Source organism: Rhinatrema bivittatum, chromosome 2 (assembly GCF_901001135.1).
Source record: "Rhinatrema bivittatum chromosome 2, aRhiBiv1.1, whole genome shotgun sequence".
Classification (NCBI taxonomy): domain Eukaryota; kingdom Metazoa; phylum Chordata; class Amphibia; order Gymnophiona; family Rhinatrematidae; genus Rhinatrema; species Rhinatrema bivittatum.
The window spans coordinates 25,948,208-25,970,710 of record NC_042616.1 but is presented as its reverse complement, the minus strand read 5'-3'; the positions used below and the strand labels follow the sequence as shown (position 1 = coordinate 25,970,710).

Sequence of the window (22,503 nt, the reverse complement as noted above, 5' to 3'; positions counted from 1 at the left end):
CTCTGAATTGTTGGTAAGGATTTTTGCTGTGGCAGCCCATTAACACAAGATGATATCCAGGTCCTGATCCCCATCAAGGAGTCCCTCGCGAAAACACTGTCTCATTGGGAAACATGCCTCCAAAATATCAAACAGCTTCTCACAAGCCTCAACCTGGTACTAAACTCATCCAAAACGGAACTATTACTCATCACAACAGAGAACAGCTTCTCCACCCCCACTCATCCAGCCTTACTAAAAACTACACAAGTGAGAGACCTAGGAGTTCTAATTGACAATCGACTGAACCTGAAAGCTACCATCAACAAAACCACCAAAGACTGCTTTTATAAACTCCAAGTGCTGAAAAGAATAAGACCTCTGTTCCACACTCATGACTTTAGAACGATTCTACAATCAATCATCTTCGCAAAGCTGGACTATTGTAACACCATCTTGCTTGGTCTCCCCTCATCACACACCAAACCACTGCAAATGATTCAAAATGCCTCTGCCCGTATACTCACTAACACCAGGAGAAGAGACCACATAACCCCTATCCTAATGGGCCTCCACTGGCTACCCATCCACTTCACAATAATCTACAAGGCCATTCTCACCATATACAAAAACATCCATCAACTAGCCCCAATTGACCTTCATTTCCCCCTCCGATTGCACACCTCAACAAGACCGACAAGAGATGCTTACAAAGGATCACTTCAAGTACCCCCAGCCAAAACTACCAGACACATTACGCTAAGAGATCGGGCCTTCTCTACAGCCGGCCCTACCTTATGGAACTCCATCCCCCCAGATCATAGAACGGAACCCAGCCTCTCAACTTTCAAGAAAAGACTCAAGACCTGGCTGTTCATGCAGGCTTTTCCTAACTCCAATATTATTTAACTCATAACAATCAACACACATCACCACCAATATCACTATTAGCTACCTCTTACAATGTAATTATATGTAATTATCTGGTTCTCCTTTTCCTTTTTTCCTTCTTACTCCAAGTTTTTTTCCCCTGTTACATGTAACTGCTTTTTCTGCACTATTGTTCAAGTTTAAGCTTATTTTGCACTCCTGTTTCATGTGAACCAGCATGATGGGACTACTGTCTTGAATGTTGGTATATAAAAAACTTAAATAAAATAAATAAATAAATAAAGACAGGAAAACAAACCATGGAGGCAGCATGGCATCACAATATCTCTGCATCATTGTAGATTTGTGTTGCTTTGCTTGCTGTTCTGTTTTTCCTTTTTCGTGATTGAAGCCTTAGCTACACTTCAGATTAGTTATTTATTCTCTGTATGACTGCCAGTGGGCACATTGTGGGCAGTGGGAGCTAGGTAGTACTGGGCATAAGCGAGCAGTGAAGGCAGACCAGAAAGTGCAGCATAACAGCCTGTATTGTGAAGCCTGTCTGTGACAGAGAAATGGAACAGGTTTCAATAGCAATGCCCCAGGACAGGAGAGAAGCAGCAGTTAAAGTTAGAAAAAGGGGCAGTTCTGAAATAAATGCCCTTGATAGCCAGCCCCTGCAGCTAGTAGAGAATGAGGGCTTGAAAATAGAACTACAAGGATAAAAGTGAAGCAAGATGTTTTGAGGATCCTCCACTAGCACCTGAGGTCTTTCTACAAATGCTAATTTTCTCTCAGAGAGTAACTGCAGGGAAATGACCAACTTTTGCATTCATTCTGCCCTGTCATTCCAGTCCATACTGCCAAGGATATACTGTTGCAGTCCATCACAGGGAATGACCACCTCAGGGACAACAGGACTAGTGCAAGACAGTTATCGTCACTGTCTTCTATTGCACTCAACCCTCCTGGATAGCTGTGCTTGCAAGATCTTTGTAGGATTGCTCCCAAGCTGTTCCTAACAAGGTCCCATAACAATGCAAGCATTCACTGACACCAATACAGCTGATGGCTGAACATCTATAAAATGCTCATCCACTGCTAGAAACATAAAGTGGCTCCATTGGGACTTGAACCCAAGACCTTCTGTGTGTGAAACAGATGTGATAACCTCTACACCATGGAACCATTTCCTTGTCTGATCTCTTCTTTATTACACTTTCAAACACCTATCCAGTTATTTTAGAATACTGTTTGAATAATTCATGGGATAATCGCCTCAGCCACCATTCACATTCTAACATTTTTTACTCTTGGCAAAAAATAGATCTTCCAAGAGCCATCCCATCTACCATGAAAAATGTGTTTTACTAGAGTCACTGCTGAATTCTTTTTACCACACAAGATGTTGGCTTAGGAGTTTACCTAAAGCTTCCTTATTTCATCTCCAGTAACCATTCCCACACTTCTTCTGGGGAAGACGATATCTGCTATGAATTCGCATGAGATCAAGTAGCAAGCATAGAAGGAAGGGCCTGTAAATCTGCATATAGATCGTGCATCTGCATATAGATCATGGGTATCCTGAAAACCTGACAGGTGGGGTTTCCACTGCACATATGTGGAACCCATTGGTCTTCAACTTGCTTTTTCGGTATCTAAGTAATCCTTGCACTCAGACTCATGCCTGTTTCTGCAGCAAGTTAAAAATGGCTCCACTGGGGATTGAACCCAGGCCCTTCTGCGTGTAAAGCAGATGTGATACCCACTACACTATGGAACCAACTGACCATTGCTATTAATCTGTGAGCAACTGTCGAACCCTTGATGCGCGACTAAAGGAGGACTAATTGAACAAGCATCTCAGCTAGAGAAGTGCATTCATTGAAAACAAAATATAAAAATGAAATCAGTGGGGCCAACTTGTTTCATTTTTATTTATTTATTTATTTCATTTATTAAAAATTCTTGTATACCATCGTTCATAATATACATCACAACGGTTTACATGTTACAAAATCATAAAATCAAACTGAAATATCTAAAAGGTACAGTAAAATATGATAAAAAATAAAATTGTTAATCAATTATTAATAAATGAACATAAAACAAAGATAAAAATAATGTTTCTTTAAACCAATTAGTCCTTTTTTTCAAGATAGTCAATATAAGCCTGTTCGAAAAGCCATGCTTTTAGAGCTTTTTTAAAAGCTTTAAACTCTGACTCTAAACTCTTAGGGTCCAAAATGAGCTGAAGGGGACCCGTGAACTAAAGGAATCCTATTTGTTTCATTTCTGTCAAACAGAATGATTTCTATAAGCAATTATAGTCAAAAGACCCATGGAAATCATAGGCATAGCAACAGTTGCAAATGTATGGAGAAAGGTTCATACACTGTGGAGCGGGCAGGCTGCAGAGAAGGGACGGATTGGCATTCCGTCAAGCAATGAGAGTTATGATGTATCGCAGCGGAGCATTTTCCTAGTCTCCTATAATGCCGCAGAGCGGATTACAGTGATGCTGAGTTTGAAGAATGAGCATGTCACAGCCTTGCTCTGCATTGTTTCTCTAGACATTGTCTGTGTGAAAGCATAGCTCTGAGGTCTCTCTGAATTGTTGGTAAGGATTTTTGCTGTGGCAGCCCATTAACACAAGATGATATCCAGGTCCTGATCCCCATCAAGGAGTCCCTCGCGAAAACACTGTCTCATTGGGAAACATGCCTCCAAAATATCAAACAGCTTCTCACAAGCCTCAACCTGGTACTAAACTCATCCAAAACGGAACTATTACTCATCACAACAGAGAACAGCTTCTCCACCCCCACTCATCCAGCCTTACTAAAAACTACACAACTGAGAGACCTAGGAGTTCTAATTGACAATCGACTGAACCTGAAAGCTACCATCAACAAAACCACCAAAGACTGCTTTTATAAACTCCAAGTGCTGAAAAGAATAAGACCTCTGTTCCACACTCATGACTTTAGAACGATTCTACAATCAATCATCTTCGCAAAGCTGGACTATTGTAACACCATCTTGCTTGGTCTCCCCTCATCACACACCAAACCACTGCAAATGGTTCAAAATGCCTCTGCCCGTATACTCACTAACACCAGGAGAAGAGACCACATAACCCCTATCCTAATGGGCCTCCACTGGCTACCCATCCACTTCACAATAATCTACAAGGCCATTCTCACCATATGCTTACAAAGGATCACTTCAAGTACCCCCAGCCAAAACTACCAGACACATTACGCTAAGAGATCGGGCCTTCTCTACAGTCGGCCCTACCTTATGGAACTCCATCCCCCCAGATCATAGAACGGAACCCAGCCTCTCAACTTTCAAGAAAAGACTCAAGACCTGGCTGTTCATGCAGGCTTTTCCTAACTCCAATATTATTTAACTTGCTCCCCACCTGGACCCAGTGGTAGAGCTGCACCCATAGAGTCCCTTTCCTTACCTCGCCTCGCACCAGCGAGGGTAAGTACCCCGGCCTCTGAGCTTCGGCCCCCCTCTTGCTCATTGGCCACCTCATGTAGCAGCCCCCCCACGCTACACGAGATACCCCCCCCAAATGCCTTTTAACAAGACATAACAAAATCAACCGTATTGGGCTGGGGTTACCCGCCACTGTGACAATCAATAAAGACAACACACATTGAATAACATCCAATGATTGTACCATAAGGGAGGGAGGAGGGAAATTATTCCAGCCTGCTCCCTCAGCCCTCTCCCACCCAACTGAGGCGCCAAAGGGCTCTCTGCCCTCACTAACTATTACCCCAACCAATCCCAGCTCCTCAATTCAAAGTACTTCCTTTTCATTGGCCCCTTAGCTTTACTTTCTCCCCCTCCCCTTTCCCTCCTAACTTATAATTTAACCCTATCCTACCGCTCGCTAACCCCCGTTATTATCTGCTAAGCAATACAAGATTGCTTAGCCTTCACTTAAATGTTCACAGGGAAAACAGAGCAAGAGCTGTGCTGCTTCTGGCTCTGCCCCTGCCACACAGAATGAAATATTCCTGGCAGGAATGAAGAGCACACATCACATCTCTTCCTTTACCTCCCTGGAACAAAACATTCTTAGCAGAAGTAAAGCAAAAGCTGCTTCACCTGACACTCGGAGGTTAAACCCTTGCTCCCTTGCTTTGACCTTGAAGATCCCAGCAAGCACTGCAGAGGCCTTGCCTGCTCCTGCACTTGTGCCTCTCTCCTGACAACCTCCCACCCACCAACTGCGTTTCCCAAGTCCCCTACCACCTGCTCCTTCATGAGGGCTTTCTGAGGACATTGTGACTCCCTAAACCTGGGGTTTCACAGTATCCAGACAAATAAAGAAGGCACATCCAAAAAATACAAGAATCACTGAAAAACTCTCTTACCTAGGATCCACAGTGCTAATAAACAGAGCTTGTTATGAAGACTGTATTACAAGCAGGGGAGGAAGAAAAGGAATTTCACAGTAACTCCAACTGGTTTTCAAGTGAAGGTTTTTGCAGAGCTGAATGCTGCCCCTGTCTCAGTTGGCTCTGAAGGGTGCTGATAGGATCAGCTCAGACTGCACAACTGGCTGGGCTTCTTTAGCTTTACAAACTCTCCCTGTCTGTCCCTATTAACCCACAGCTCTCTCTCTCCCTCAGGGACCCTCTAATGGTAATAAAAGGGAATTTTACATGGGAGGGAAATAATATTAACCACTAAAACTGTTTGCTAAAAGGAGAAGTAAGGGAAAGGAAAAGGGGAAGCATAAACAAGACAGAGAAAGGGAATGAAAAGCAAAGAACAGCAAAGGCAGGTGGGCAGAGAGGAAAGAGAAGGAAGATATAGAGCGTTCACCCAGCAAGATAGGAACCAATCTCTTGAAGAGACAGCGTAGTCCAGGCAGAAGGTCTGTGGCAGATAGTGAAGAGACGAAGTGATGGTCACAGGAACATGGAGACGTTGGAGGCATGAAGACCCAAGAGACGCTGGAGGCATGAAGACACAGGAGACACTGGAGGGACGATGACACAGGAGACACTGGAGGCATGAAGACACAGGAGACGCTGGAGGGACGATGACACAGGAGACGCTGGAGGCATGAAGACCCATGAGACGCTGGAGGCATGAAGACCCAAGAGACGCTGGAGGCATGAAGACACAGGAGACGCTGGAGGGACGATGACACAGGAGACGCTGGAGGCATGAAGACCCATGAGACGCTGGAGGCATGAAGACCCAAGAGACGCTGGAGGCATGAAGACACAGGAGACGCTGGAGGCATGAAGACACAGGAGCCGCTGGAGGGACGATGACACAGGAGACACTGGAGGCACGGCACCGAAGCACAGGGATCACAGCCTAGGAGCAACAGAGGACGTCTGTTGCAAAGAGCAAGAAAGAAAGGAGTTGCCTGGTTTCAAACCTCTACTATGGTGATGTCATAATCAGACATCATAATCCCGAGCTGGCTTAGCTCTCCAGCTGCAGCCCTTAAAGGGACCTAACACTTTACTCTCTGGCTATAGTTTTCCCCCTGTGCGAACTCCAAACCAGAAATATGCCTTGTTATATGCGCCTACCTTTACTTGTGTAGAGGATGGACAGTAATCAAACAGCCTATTTCTGTGGATAAAAGAGCGCTTTACCCCCAGAAATGGCTTTCATTCTTGTCCTCCCTGTATATAATGGTGATGTGCATTCAGCCTTGCACATTTTAAGGTCTGAACCTTTCTTTAACAGACGAAGACAAGCCTGCATTAAAAATTGGGAGTCAGGGTAGAGGTGGGTATTTTTTTAGATTAAGGGACAGGCCCTTCAGTGAGGTTAGATCTTCTGGAGGCTTCTCAGTGCTGAACCGGCTAAGCTAAATTTGGGAACATTTCCATGCTGGTAATCAGTTTGCCTTCCTTCCATTTTTCTTAATGCATGGAATACACCTGGTCTGTGCTTCTAGGATGCTACTTTTAAACAAGGCCCACGCCTGTTTTTTCTAACTACTTTTCTCATTTTCTCAAAGTTTCCCTTTTGAAAGTTTAGTGCTAGAGCCATAGATTTACATACTGTTCCCCTTTCAGTCATTAATTTAAATTTGATCATATTATGATCACTATTGCCAAGCAGCCCCACCACTGTTACCTCTCTCACCAAATCCTGAGAGGAGAGGATCACCTTGCTGGTGGCTGAAAGGAACCAGTAAGTTTTTGCTTGGGACATTGTCTTTTTTAAAAGTATTGGGGCAAAGTTAACTATTTGGGAATATTATTTAGTGTGTTTGTGCCTTTAATAGTCAGAAAGGCAGTGAATAAACAAGTTAGACTGTATTTTTAAATAGTCAGTCAATAAGGTAGCACTAGGTAGGCAGTGAATAAACAAGTTAGACTGTATTTTTAAATAGTCAGTCAGAAGTTGTACATGTGCATGCGATGCAAAGAGCTCCTGGCTCTCAGAGAACGAGTCCGATCTCTGGAGGCTAGAGTGGCAGACCTGGAGGAGCTGAGGCAGACAGAGAGGTATATAGATGAGACCTTCAGGGACATAGTAGTCAAGTCCCAACTTCAGACTGGCAGCCCTGGTGCTGCCTTGGAGGAAGAAGGTCTCATGATGGGAGAGCACCAACCAGGTGCAGCAGGAAAGGATCCTGTAGCAAGGACCTGCTCTCCAGGTGATGCATTGTCCTTTCTCTCTGAGGATATCTCCCCAAGGCCTACTGCCTAGGAGGGAAGGGTTAGGTCGGCCGTCATAGTTGGTGATTCAATTATTAGGAATGTAGATAGCTGGGTGGCTGGTGGGCATGAGGATCGCCTGGTAACATGCCTACCTGGTGCGAAGGTGGCGGACCTCACGCGTCAGCTAGATAGGATTTTAGACAGTGCTGGGGAGGAGCCTACTGTTGTGGTACATGTGGGCACCAACGACATAGGAAAATGTGGGAGGGAGGCTCTGGAAGCCAAATTTAGGCTCTTAGGTAGAAAGCTTAAATCCAGAACCTCCAGGGTAGCATTCTCTGAAATGCTCCCTGTTCCACGCGCAGGTCACCAGAGGCAGGCAGAGCTCCGGAGTCTCTATGCGTGGATGAGACGATGGTGCAAGGAAGAGGGATTCAGTTTTGTTAGGAACTGGGGAACCTTTTGGGGAAGGGGGAGTCTCTTTCGAAGGGATGGGCTCCACCTTAACCAGGGTGGAACCAGACTGCTGGTGCTAACCTTTAAAAAGGAGATAGAGCAGCTTTTAAACTAGAACAAAGGGGAAAGCCGACAGTCGCTCACCAGCGCATGGTTCGGAGAGAGGTATCTTTAAAGGATACTAATGATGCATTAGAATTAGGGCATCCCGACAGTGAGGTTCCAATAATTAGAAAAGTAGTCCAAGTGCCTGTAACTAAAAACTCTCCTGAGCTAAAAATTTCTAACTTATCCCTATCAATTAAAAAGCAGAATGAAAATACAAACAAAAAACAAACTTTGAAATGTTTGTATGCTAATGCAAGAAGTCTAAGAAGTAAGATGGGAGAATTAGAATGTATAGCAGTAAATGATGACATAGACTTAATTGGCATCTCAGAGACATGGTGGAAAGAGGATAACCAATGGGACAGTGCTATACCGGGGTACAAATTATAGCGCAATCACAGAGAGGAGCACTCGGGAGGAGGTGTGGCGCTTTATGTCCGGGATGGCATAGAGTCCAACAGGATAAACATCCTGCATGAGACTAAATACAAAATTGAATCTTTATGGGTAGAAATCCCTTGTGTCGGGGAAGACTATAGTGATAGGGGTATACTACCGTCCACCTGGTCAAGATGGTGAGACGGACAGTGAAATGCTAAGAGAAATTAAGGAAGCTAACCAAATTGGTAGTGCAATAATAATGGGAGACTTAATCAGAGGAGTTGCCATATTGAAGAATAAAAACAAGTACTTATACACTGGATTGTGAGTACTTTGTCAGGACTTAAATTCTTGACTGCACCTATGTATTCTGAGACTTAAATTACCCCAATATTGACTGGGTAAATGTATCATCATGTCACGCTAGAGAGATAAAGTTCCTGGATGGAATAAATGATAGCTTTATGGAGCAATTGGTTCAGGAACCGACGAGAGAGGGAGCAATTTTAGATCTAATTCTCAGTGGAGCACAGGATTTGGTGAGAGAGGTAACGGTGGTGGGGCCGCTTGGCAATAGTGATCATAATATGATCAAATTTGATTTAATGACTAGAAGAGGAACAGAGTGCAAATCCAAGACTCTCGTGCTAAACTTTCAAAAGGGAAACTTTGATAAAATGAGAAAAATTGTTAGAAAAAAACTGAAAGGAGCAGCTACAAAAGTAAAAAAATGTCCAAGAGGCGTGGTCATTGTTAAAAAATACCATTCTAGAAGCACAGTCCAGATGTATTCCACACATTAAGAAAGGTGGAAAGAAGGCAAAATGATTACCGGCGTGGTTACAAGGGGAGGTGAAAGAAGCTATTTTAGCCAAAAGATCTTCATTCAAAAATTGGAAGAAGGATCCAACAGAAGAAAATAGGATAAAGCATAAATGTTGGCAAGTTAAATGTAAGACATTGATAAGACAGGCTCAGTGCTGAACCGGCTAAGCTAAATTTGGGAACATTTCCAGCCGCCATGCTGTGATTGAAAATTATTCCAATAAATGTAATCAACTCTTGTGGCCACTCAGCAGCTCTTCTGAAATCTTGCCCCATACTTTGTATACAGAAATGGACATAATTAACTTTGTGATACCCAAGATCAATGCCTGTACCTCAGATGGAAAGTAGGATATCAGGAAATGCTCACACATCTCCTTTCTTTCTCTTTCTGGTTCCGCTCGTCCTGCCAACTTCTGCACCGGTGCATCAGATGTTTCCCTGACCATCCCCTGTCGTGTCGTGTGATTGCCGTGACGTCAATAATTAGCATGTGGTAAGGAGCCTTTGCAAACATCACTTTCTGCCCTGTAATACTTTTAAAGGTCCTCGGTCAACGGATTTGTCCTGCTGAATTTGGAATTTAGCTGGACAAACCGCAAAGTGTTAAAATTGTGGGCTAATGATTGGTTAACTTACCTGGAGAAAAAGAGATGACCGGGTGTGGGGCTTATGTTTAGCTGGGTAGCAGGGAAAGTCATATATGGGTAAGTCCAGCTAACTTCCTGCTCTCTGCACGGCTGCATGGACCTATTAGTTTATAAATATGAATGAAGAAACATTTTGTTGGTATTCAGGGACTTCACAGTGCTAATCAGTGATTTCTCAGAGACGAGGAGTCCCTCAGATCACAGGGAACTGTCTGCCCTCTATAGTTACTCCAGTGAGCCATAGCAAATGGCTTAGTCCACTCACTACCCTAAACTAGGTCCTCCTCTGGGAGGAGCTTAGACCTTAGAAAAGAGACCCAGAAAAGACAAAACAATAAATATAACAACTGAGGAATCACTGAATAGCAGTCAAATGTTTATTTATTAGCACAATCTGTGGTCAGAAGACCTCCTCACTGATTCAGATGCTGGTTGGTTACTCCAGCTCTACCTGACACAAAAACCCTGAAAGAAGTGTGAGACTTGGTGCAGGACCCTGCTGATACCCAGTACTAACTCACCTGTCACATTCACAGAACCAGTGCTAATAACTGAATGTTTGTTATTATATATAAGAAAAGGATTTACAGTTAACTCAAAAGGCTTGGAAAACAGGAAACAGCAAAGAGAGGAGAAGAATAGGTACAGTAACAACTGGCACTTAAGAGTTTGTCTGCAGAGTGAAATGCTGCATCCTTCCCAGTCAGATGTGAGGGTCCTGTGCCACCTTTTCCTGTCACCCCTCAGCTGTACTTCCCAGCTGAAACAGGTCTCTCTCTCTCTTTCTGCTAATTCCAACGCTCATTCTCTCAGCCCGTTCTGTCCCTCTAACCAGTGCAATGTCTGCTGAAACGAGCATCTCTCTCTCAGTGTTACAGTCTCTCTCTCTCAGAACTTAGCAGCAGGGTGAAGACATCGGTCCTGGGATTCATCCCCTCAGCTCCAGCTCCTGGTGCCAGTGGAACGCTGCCCTCTTATACTGCCGCCTGCGGACCGGCTGAAGATCATCTGAATAAAAAAAACATTCTCTCAATACACCAGGCAAATAATACTGACAATTACAACTCCTGCTCATCACCAAGAATATATTTTCCAAGTGCCTGGCCCGACTTTGGTGCTGTATGGGAGGACATTTGAAATTCTGCTGACTCCACCCCTCCAGCTCTGCCTCAGCTCCATCCCTGAAACACCTCTGCTCGCAGGTTGTAAAAGTCTGGTGGTTAGAGCAGTGGGCTGGAAGCCAGGGTTCAAATCCCACTGCCACCACACCTTGTGGCCTCAGGTACAGATTGTGAGCCCACTGTGGATAGGGAAAGAACTACAGTACCTGAATGTCATCCACTGTGAAGTGCCTGAAAGTTGGAATATAAATAAAATTTAATTTAATTTAAAAAAACCTCCGGCTTCTGAATGATTTACCCAAGTAAAGAATCACCTGAGCTAAAGAATTCTGAATTATCCCTATCAACTGAAAAGCAGGTTGTTAATACAAACAAAAAAAGACTTTGAAATGTCTGGATGCCAATGCCAGAAGTCTAAGAAGGAAGATGGGAGAGTTAGAGTGCATAGCAGTAACTGATGAAATAGACATAAATGGCATCTCAGAGACCTGGTGGAAGGAGGATAATCAATGGGGCAATGCTATATCAGGGTACAAATTATACTGCAATGATAGGGAGGATCAACTTGGTGGGGGTGTGGCACTGTACGTCCGGGAGGGTATAGAGTCCAAAGGTATAAAGATCATACAAGAGACTAAGGGCCTCACTCCAAGATGAGATTTGGGCAATGTTCTCTCCACCTAACTTGATGGACACTCTACCTTGGCAACAACAAGCTAGGTGGAGAGAACATTGCCCAAATCTCATCTTGGAGTGAGTTTCCTCACTCCGAAGGCCAGCAAATCTTCACAAGAGACCACTGTTCTGTTCGTACGTCTCATGTTGCATATGAAAGTGGCCCCCAACCCCCTACACTCATACCTAATCCCCACCTCGAGTTACTAGGTGGGCCTCCCATAGGGATACAAATACCTGTCTAGGGAGGAGACACTATAGCATCTCTCTCTCTCTCTCTCTCTCTCTCTCTCTCTCTCTCTCTCTCTCTCTCTCTCTCTTCCCCCCCCCCTGAAATAGGCTGTCCAGAAACATCATGAACTGTGCTAACACTGCAGCTATATGACCCCCTAAATGCACAGTAGAATCTATATGGGTAGAAATCCCATGTGTGTTGGGTGATAGGAATATACTATCACCCACCTGGACAATATGGTCAGATCATCAAATGCTAAGAGAAATCAGGGAAGCAAACCAACTTGGCAGTGCAGTAATAATGGGAGATTTCAATTACCCCAATATTGACTGGGTAAATGTAACATCAGGAATTGCTGGAGACATAAAGTTCCTGGATGGAATAAATGACAGCTTCATGGAACAATTGGGTCAGGAATCAATGAGAGAGGGAGCTATTTTAGATTTAATTAGTAGAACACAGGACTTGGTGACAGAGGTAACGTGGTGGGGCCACTTGGCAATAGTGATCAGAACGTGATAAAATTTGAACTAATGACTGGAAAGGGGACAATATGTAAATCTACAGCTCTAAAACTAAATTTTCAAAAGGGAAACTTTGATAAAATGAGGAAATAGTTAGAAAAAACTGAAAGGTGCAGCTGCCAAGGTTAAAAGTGTACAACAGGCATGGACATTATTTAAAAATGCAATCTTATATTGGCCCCAATTTCTCTGCTTGAAATTCAGGCAGCTATCAAGTTGTTACCGGAGGGTAAATGTCCTGGCCCCAATGGGTTCCTTACTAATTTTAAGACATACTTCTTTTAGATTTCTCACCGTCTTTTCTTGGTTTTTAATGTAGCTGGTGGTGGGCACTATGGCTGATGCTACGATCACTCTCATTCATAAAAACATCACCCCTAGTATACCTTACTGGCGCTCACAAATACGGGTTATTGCTGATCTAGAACAGCTACGGTACAGTCTTAAGGGTGAGCATGCTAAATATACCACTATTTGGGGGCCGTATCTTGATTATTTGAATGATACTTAAGCTAATGTGTGGTGCCTCTTGGGGTTATTTCTTTTTATTTCCACTTTTATTGTCCCTCAGTCGTTTCCTCCCCTATGTACTCTCTTTTGGTATGTACCTCACTGCAATATGGGTTATTGCTTCTATGTACTTACATCTGTTTGTTTGGAAAACTATAAATAAAGAGTTATAAAAATACAATCCTAGAGGCGCAGTCCAGATGTCTTCCACGCATTAAGAAAAGTGGAAGGAAAGGAAAACGATTATCGGCAAGGTTAAAAGGTGAGGTGAAAGAGGCTATTTTAGCCAAAAAACATCCTTCAAAAATTGGAAGAAGGATGCATCTGAAGAAAATAGGAAAAAGCATAAGCATTGTCAAGTTAAGTGTAAAACATTGATAAGACAGGCGAAGAGAGAATTTGAAATGACATTGGTCGTAGAAGCAAAAAGTCATAATTGCAAGTTTTTAAAATACATCCGAAGCAAGAAACCTGTGAGTGAGTTGGTTGGACCGTTAGATGACTGAGAAGTTAAAGGGGCTCTTAAGGAAGGTAAGGCCATTGCAGAAAGACTAAATGAATTCTTTGTTCTGTGTTTACTAATGAGGATGCTGGGGAGATACTGGTTACAGAGATGATTTTTAAGGGTGAGGAGTCAGATGAACTGAACCAAATCACTGTGAACCTGGAAGATGTAGTAGGCCAGATTGACAAACTAAAGAGTAGCAAATCACCTGGATGGGATGGTATGCATCCTAGGGTACTGAAGGAACTAAAAAATGAAATTTCAGATCTATTAATTAAAATTTGTAACATCATTAAAATCATCCATTGTACCTGAAGACTGCAGGGTGGCCAATGTAACCCCAATATTTAAAAAGGGCTCCAGGGGTGATCCGGGAAATTATAGATCAGTGATCCTGACGTCAGTGCCTGGAAAATTAGTGGAAAGTATTCTAAAGATCAGAATTACAGAGCATATAGAAAGACATGATTTAATGGAACACAGTCAGCAGGGATTTACCCAAGGGAAGTCTTGCCTCACAAATCTGCTTCCTTTTTTTGAAGGGGTTAATAAACATGTGGATAAAGGTGAACCAGTAGATGCAGTGTATTTGGATTTTCAGAAGGTGTTTGACAAAGTTCCTCATGAGGCGTCTAAGCAAACTAAAAAGACATGGGATATGTGGCAATTCCTTTCGTGGATTACAAACTGGTTAAAAGACAGGAAACAGAGAGTAGGATTAAATGGTCAATTTTCTCAGTGGAAAAGGGTAAACAGTGGAGTGCCTCAGGGATCTGTACTTGGACTGGTGCTTTTCAATAATTGTATAAATGATTTGGAAAGGAAAATGATGAGTAAGATAATCAAATTTGCAGATGATACAAAATTATTGAGTAGTTAAATCACAAGCTGATTGTGATAAATTGCAGGAGGACTTTGCGAAACTGGAAAATTGGACATTCAAATGGCAGAAGAAATTTAATGTGGACAAGTGCAAGGTGTTGCATGTAGGGAAAAATAACCCATGTAGTAGTCACACAATGTTAGGTTCCTTATTAGGAGCTACCACCAAGGAAAAAGATCTAGGCATCATAGCGGATAATACATTGAAATTGTCGGCTCAGTGTGCTGCAGCAGTCAAAAAAGCAAACAGAACGTTAGGAATTATTAGGAAGGGAATGGTGAATAAAACAGAAAATATCATAATGCCTCTGTATTGCTCCATGGTGAGACCGCACCTTGAATACTGTGTACAATTCTGGTCGCCGCATCTCAAAAAAGATATAGTTGCACTGGTGAAGGTACAGAGAAGGGGGACCAAAATGTTAAAGGGGATGGAACAGCTCCCTGTGAGGAAAGGCTTAAGAAGTTAGGACTGTTAGCTTGGAGTAGAGAAGGCTGAGGGGGGATATGATAGAGGTCTTTAAGATCATGAGAGGTCTTGAACGAGTAGATGTGAATAAGGACTAGGGGGCAGGCACTCCATGAAGTTAGCAAGTAGCACATTTAAGCTCTGGAATTTGTTGCCAGAGGATGTGGTTAGTGCAGTTAATGTAGCTGGGTTCAAAAAAGGTTTGGATAAGTTCTTGGAGGAGAAGTCCATTAACTGCTATTAATCAAGTTTACTTAGGGAATAGCCACTGCTATTAAATGCTTCAGTAGCATGGGATCTTCTTAGTGTTTGGGTAATTGCCAGGTTCTTGTGGCCTGGTTTGGCCTCTGTTGGAAACAGGATGCTGGGCTTGATAGACCCTTGGTCTGACCCATGGCAATTTCTTATCTTCTTACCTGCTAATTTACATTCCTGAAGTACCAAGGATCAGTCCAGAGACCTGTCCCCATCTGATGAAAGTGTTCCTCACTTTTGGATTTGGCTAAGCTGATTGAGCTGGCATTTGATATAAACAGAGTAATGAAAACTGTACATAGTTTGGTGTATGTTTATATTAAATCAAGGGGGCCTAGTTTGCAGGGGGCTCCAACTTTAAGTCTCTGCTCGCCCAAAGTTTATTGGGGTTTATTAAGGTAGACATCTTGACTTGGGTATAGGTCAATACTGAGGGACTGCAGGTGGCAGTCTTGGTTATGAGGCAGTACCTCAAAGTTTTGTTCTCTGCTTCCATATGATGGTGTTATAATCTGGTATGGTTGTGGACCCTGGATCGTACTGAGAGCTGGCTCTGTCCAAAGGGAGGAGCCCTGTGGGTACTCACTACAATAGGCGTGGCCTCAGCTGAGACGGACACAGAAGTACGAGACTTAATAGACTAGAACAGAGTGGAATGAAGACACAGCCCAGAGTAGTAAGGTTGCTCAATGATGATATCCCTGGTAGTGGCCCGCAGAGCGGGGAACGCCAGGAAACTCCTCTCCCGATTACGCACCTCTCAGGGTAGATCCGGTAGTGGCCCGCAGCACGGGGTGCGCCGAGAATCAGCGAGGAGTAGTTCAGAAAGGTGCAGAAGGTCAGCAGAGCAAGGTAGATGACGGTACTCACCCCACAGTGTAGAAGAAGGTAGCTGAGATGAGCACAGTAGTGGCCCGAGGCAAGGGGTACACGGCGGGTCCGTCAGCAAGATGGTAGAAATGAGAATTGTACCCACAAGCCTGAACTAGGCAGGATCCCAAACAAGGATAGTTGGATTCTCCAGGCAGGAAGGCCCTCTGAGGAGCGGATAGCCAGAACGTGACAAGGCCCATGAGGAGCGGGTACCTAAGGCCTTCTAAGTCCAGGAGGTCAGGAACCAGTTCAGGGTAGCGAAGCGAAGAGTCTCCAAAAGGAGTGGAATAAGCAGGAAGGAAGTCCTTGCTAACTCGTAGCAAGCATAGGCTGGAGGGATTAAATACACTGGCGGGTGACGTCATGCGGAGGGGACGCCCCGAGGTTCCCGCCATGACGTGAATAAGAGAGGGCCTGGCATGTGCGCGCGTGCCCGAGGTAATCCCCGATTCAAGATGGCGGACGGGATTGCCCACACCGTCCCGGGGACGCCGGGGAAGGCAGCGTTTGTAGGCTGAAGTCGCCATGGCTCTTAGAATCACTGGTGCAGGGAAAAGAGAGGTGAGCAGCAGAGGTCGCAGCCGTCTGTGACCGATGGGCGCAACAGTTGGTAGGGACGCATAAACCCACTCATCTGGACTGATCCATGGTACTTCAGGAACGAAAATCAGCAGGAAAGAGCCAGTTTTCCTTTTTTAGACTTCATTAGAATAAAGGCAAGAGAGGGAGCCTGGCACACCAGTTCAGGAAGTCTTTTGCAAGCATGCGATGCAGCCAATGTAATGCACAGAGTCGGGAGTAGAGGGGATAGAGGAGAAGGGCACAGATAGGAGGGACCTGGCTGATGAACGAGGAGGAGGGGTATAAGGAGAGATAAGAGGATTAAGTATTTCTTCCTAACTCTGGAAGGCACTGAACTGGGGAGAACCCAGCATTAAAGACTTTGGTTCCTATAGTAAGCAGGAGACCTGACTCCCTCCCTTCATGACACAAGTGGTTATGGAGAAATAGGGAGTTAGACAATGCTCCAGCGATGGTGTGACCTAACATTGGAGGTAGAGGTCATACTTCTCCCATGTGAGAATCTTCCTGCTGTCACTGAGGCCTTTCCCCACAAAGAGCCTGAAATCAGGAGCCTTGGAGACCTTCATGGATTGCTTCTGGGGGAGTCCATGACACAGAACTTTAACATCCACTAAACAGAAAAACCCGAGTGCAGAAAAATGATCTACCAACATGCAACAGAAGAGAGAGAATAAACTGAAAATCGAATGTTCTTTGTAACCATATGGAAAACAACAAGGAATAGATGCCACGGTCTTTTTCAAAACTTTATTGAAGTGGAGACATCTCTAAAACATTACAGCCCGACTCTGGCCGAGTTTCGCCGTTATCGGAACGGCTGCCTCAGGGGCTACAAGTGAATCGTACAAAACAATAAATAACCAATAAATAAATAAACGTAAAACTCATAAATATTAAATTACAAAACAATTTAAAACATTTCTCATTGAAATAATGATCGGTAATCTTGAATCATATTAAAATATTCATAATGTAATGGTGACATTTAGAAAAAATTGTATCTGGAATGACTGGAATTAATTGAGTTTTTATAGTTGCAATTTGCCCATTTTTGAAAACAATCTCTATTAGAAAACCTATCTCTATTAAAAAATGGATAAAATAATTATATAATTGCAAGTATAAAAACTCAATTAATTCCAGTCATTCCAGATACAATTTTTTCTAAATGTCACCGTTACATTATGAATTTTTTAATATGATTCAAGATTACCGATCATTATTTCAATGAGAAATGTTTTAAATTGTTTTATTTAATATTTATGAGTTTTACATTTATTTATTTATTGGTTATTTATTGTTTTGTACGATTCACTTGTAGCCCCTGAGGCAGCCGTTCCGATAACGGCGAAACTCGGCCAGAGTCGGGCTGTAATGTTTTAGAGACGTCTCCACTTCAATAAAGTTGTGAAAAAGACCGTGACATCTATTCCTTGTTGTTTTCCTGACGGCTTTCTTAGATCGCCTACCTTTGTGTTTTTTGGGACCTTCCCTTTGTAACCATATGGTCAGTGGGCCCGGCACAGCACTGATTATCTCCTGCCAAGAGGTGGCAAATAGTACTGAGGGGAGGACACGGAGTACTGATTCCCCACTGATGGCTCTGCTGACTGTACCCACACCTGACCGATGCCCAAAGGCTGAGAACTGACATTTCATCAGCTCTCACGCTACACCTGGTGCATTATTTATTTATTTTTAATTTTTATAGACCGAAGTTCTTGTAGGAACTACAAATCAATCCGGTTTACATACAACTTTTAAATGCCCAAAAAGAGTAGGGGGCTTTACATAGAACAATTGAACAATAAAACAGGTAACAATAGAACAATAACAATAATGATGGAACAAATAGAATAGATAACCAATTAAACATAGTAATATAGTAATAAATAAATATTATATAGAAAATAAATATAAAAGGGATAGAGTAAATGAAGTGTGAATACAGTATAAATACAAAAGATGAAAGAGCTCAAAAATTAAGGTACAGTTGAAAAAATCTTAATAGCAAAAACAGTGAGATAACCCATGATTTGGGTTAAAAGACTTGATTAGGTAGCATTAGATGTCTGGGAAGGCTTGACGGAAAAGCCATGTTTTTAGCTTTTTTTTGAACTCCTGATGACTTGGTTCTAGTCTTAGATCTGGGGGGAGCGCGTTCCATTGGCGGGGGCCTCCTGAAGATAGTGCTCTTTTGCTCAGTGATGATTTTACCTGTGGGGCTTGCAATGTGCCTTTGTATGCGCTTCTAATTGGTCTGGATGAAGTATGAGGTTGGAGTTGGGTGCTTAACATGATCGGAGCAAGATTGTATGTTGCTTTGTGAATAATAATAATGTGAGATGGATCCAATCTGGGAGGGAGCTGTGGAGAAGAACCACTGAAGGAGAACACAGAGGGGCAGATTTTGAAACCACGCGCATGTTATAAAATCTGGGGTCGGCGCGCACAAAGGGGGTGCACACTTGTGCACCTTGCGCGCGCCGAGCCCTAGGGGAGACCCGATGGCTTTCCCCGTTCCTTCCAAGGCCGCTCCGAAATCGGCCTCGGAGGGAACTTCTCTTCCACTCCCCCCCACCTTCCCCTCCTTTCCCCTAACCCACCCCCCCAGCCCTACCTAAATCCCCCCCTACCTTATTTCAAGTATTGATGCCTCTCTGGCAGGCGTATCTTGCGCGTGCCGGCCAGCTGCCGGCGCGCCATCCCCCGGCACAGCCGCTGTGCCGGAGGCCTCGGCCCTGCCCCTGGACCTGCGCCACGCCCTCAGCCCCTTCTCGCCCCTTTTTCAAAGCCCCGGGACATACGCACGTCCCAGGGCTTGTGCGCGCGCCGCCGAGCCTATACAAAATAGGCTCGGCGCGTGTAACCCTTTGAAAATCTAGCCCAGAATGTTTAGCAGCTGGTAAATATTCAACCGCTATCCAGATGAGCCAGTTAGAAAGATAAACATATCTGACTAACTTGGCCGGGATATTCAGTAGTATTGCTGTGCCGCTGGATATATCCGGCTTTGTAACAGTTAGCTGGCTATGTTTAGCTAGCTAATTTTAGACATGTTAAATCACAAGAGGATCGTGAGAAATTGCAAGAGGACTTTGCAAAACTGGGAGACAGGGCAGGCAAATGGCAAATGAAGTTTAATGTGGACAAGTGCAAAGAGATGCACTTAGGGAAGAGTAACCCAAATTCTAGCTACACAAGGCAAGGATCCACATTAGGAGTCACCACTCAGGAAAAGGATCCAGACAACGTAGGAACATAAGATATGTCAAACTGGGTCAGACCAAAGGTCCATCAAGCCCAGTATCCAGTGGCAAATCCAAGTCACAAATACCTGGCAAGTACCCAAACATTAAATGAATAGATTCCAAGCTTCTATTCCTTTTTGATTAATAGCAGTTTATGGACTTCTGCTCTAGGAACTTATCCAAACCTTTTGTAAACCCAACTACACTAACTGCCGTAACCACATCCTCTGGCAATGAATTCCAGAGCTCAATTATGTGCTGAGTGAAAAAGAATTTTCTCAGATTTGTTTTAAATGAGTGAATTTCTAACTTCAGGGAGTGCCCCCTAGTCCTTGTATTATCCAAAAGAGTAAATAACCGATTCACATTTACCCGTTCAACTCCTTTCATGATTTTGTAGACCTCTATCATATCCCCCCTCAGCCATGTCGTCTCCAGGCTGAACAGCCCTAACCTCTTTAGCCTGTCCTGATAGGGGAGTTGTTCCATCCCCTTTATCTGTACTTTCTCCAGTACAGCTATATCCTTTTTGACATGCAGCAACAGAAGTACACACAGTATTCAAGGTGCGGTGTCAGAGGCATTATGACATCCACCATTTTATTTGCCATTCCCTTCCTAATAATTTCTAACATTCTGTTTGCTTATTTGACTGCCGCAGCACACTGAACAGACGATTTCAATGTATTATCCGCTATGATGCCTACATCTCTTTCCTAGGTGGTAACTCCTAATATGGAACCTAACATCATGTAGCTACAGCAAGGGTTATTTTTCCCTATATGCATCACCTGGACTGAACACATTGTATTTCATTTGCCATTTTGACACCCAATCTTCCAGTCTCACAAGGTCCTCCTGAAATTTATCACAATCCATTTGAGATTTAACTACTCTGCATAATTTTGTGTCAACTGCAAATTTAAGCACCTCACGCATTGTGCCACTTTCCAGATCATTTATAAATATATTAGAATATATATAAATATATTAGTACAGATCCCTGAGGCACTCCACTGTTTACCTTTTACCAATGAGAAAACTGACCATTTAATCCTACTCTGTTTCCTGTCTTTTAACCAGTTTGCAGTCCAGAAAACAACATCGCCTTCTATGCCATGACTAAAAAGTATTCTTAGAAGCCTCTCATAAGGGACTTTGCGGAACATCTTCTGAAAATCCAAATACATCACATCTACTGGTTCACCTTTATCCACATGTTTATTCACCCCTTCAAAAAAAAAAAGTAGGAGATTTGTGAGACAAGACTTGCCTTGGGTAAAGCCATGCTGACTTTGTTCTATTAAACCATGTCTATCTAAATGTTTTGTGATTTTATTCTTAATAACAGTTTCCATGATTTTTCCCAGCACTAAAGTCAGGCTCACCGGTCTATAGTTTCCTGGATCACCCCTGGATCATTTTTTAAAATATCAGAGTTAGATTGGGGATCTTCCAATCTTCAGGTGCATCGGATGATTTTAATGATAGGTTACAAATTTTTACTAATTGGAATACAATTTCCTTTTTTAGTTCTTTCATCTGGTCCAGGCGATTCACTACTCTTCAGTTTGTCAATCAGGCCTACCCCATCTTCTAGGTTCACCGTGATTTGGTTCAGTCCATCTGAATCATTACCCAAGAAAAACCTTCTCCAGTACGGGTACCTCCCCAACATCCTCTTCAGTAAACACCGAAGCAAAGAAATCATTTAATCTTTCCACAATGGCCTTATCTTCCCTAAGTGCCCCTTTAGTGCAAGAAAAAGAAATGACAGTCTACTGGAAAAAAGGTAAAAGGTCATTCTAAAGTCACGGGTACCGACAAGTCAGGCAATGATCTTGCAGGCCAACTTGCCAAGGAGGGGGCCACATCAGATAGGCTCCGGCAAATGAAGAAATCTCCCACCGTAAAAGTGAAAACAGTCACCAGGAATCAAGCTAAACAGGCCGCTAGTCCCACACCCCAATGGTGTAGCGAAATGCCCGCCTTTGATCTAGTGAGTGCCCAGAAAGGAGATCCTACCCTGTCAAAGTTCTATGCCTTCATTCAGGCTCCTGATGCGAATTCCCTCACCGAAGCAGATTGTCAGGCAGATGAGGAGTTTCGGCTCCACTATGCTTCAAGAAATCAACTTCAAATAGTAAAAAACTTACTGATAAGGACCAGTAAGAAGGGAACCACACAATGGGTAGTCCCGCAGTCCTATAGGGGGATCATGCTACAGTATGCCCATGATGAGCCATGCGCTGGACAACGGGGTGATCAGATCTCTTATGATGCCCTGAAACAAGTAGCATATTGGCCACACATGTACCAGGATGTGAAAACCATACACAAGAGGTTGTCTCACCTGCTGCAGGTTCCAGCCCACTTCACCCGCACACAGAGCACCCTTACGGACCCGAGGTATTACCATGCCTTGGTCTGATATTCAAATAGATTTGGGTCGAGTCTGTTGTCAGATCCTCTAGAGAAAACAAATAATTGCTCACAGTGACCTGCCTGTTTACTAAGTGGGTGACGTGCATACCTGCCCCTGACAACACTGCTGAGATCGCAGCCACCCTACTCTTGAATCACATGTTCGGTCATTGGGGTCTGCCTACGAAAGCAGACTCAGAGCAAGGCCCACATTTTACTGGACAAGTAATTAAATATGTGTGGAAACTGCTGCGTGTGAAAAG

At 43.6% G+C, this 22,503-nt stretch overlaps 2 non-coding genes across 2 annotated transcripts; both read right to left on the bottom strand.

Moving 5' to 3' along the window:
- Positions 1-1,964: 1,964 nt before the first annotated feature.
- Positions 1,965-2,037, bottom strand: TRNAV-CAC. Its single transcript has one exon. It is a non-coding gene; the product is annotated as a tRNA-Val (tRNA).
- Positions 2,038-2,559: 522 nt separating this feature from the next.
- TRNAV-UAC lies at positions 2,560-2,632 on the bottom strand. Its single transcript has one exon. It is a non-coding gene; the product is annotated as a tRNA-Val (tRNA).
- Between the last annotated feature and the right edge of the window lie 19,871 nt (positions 2,633-22,503).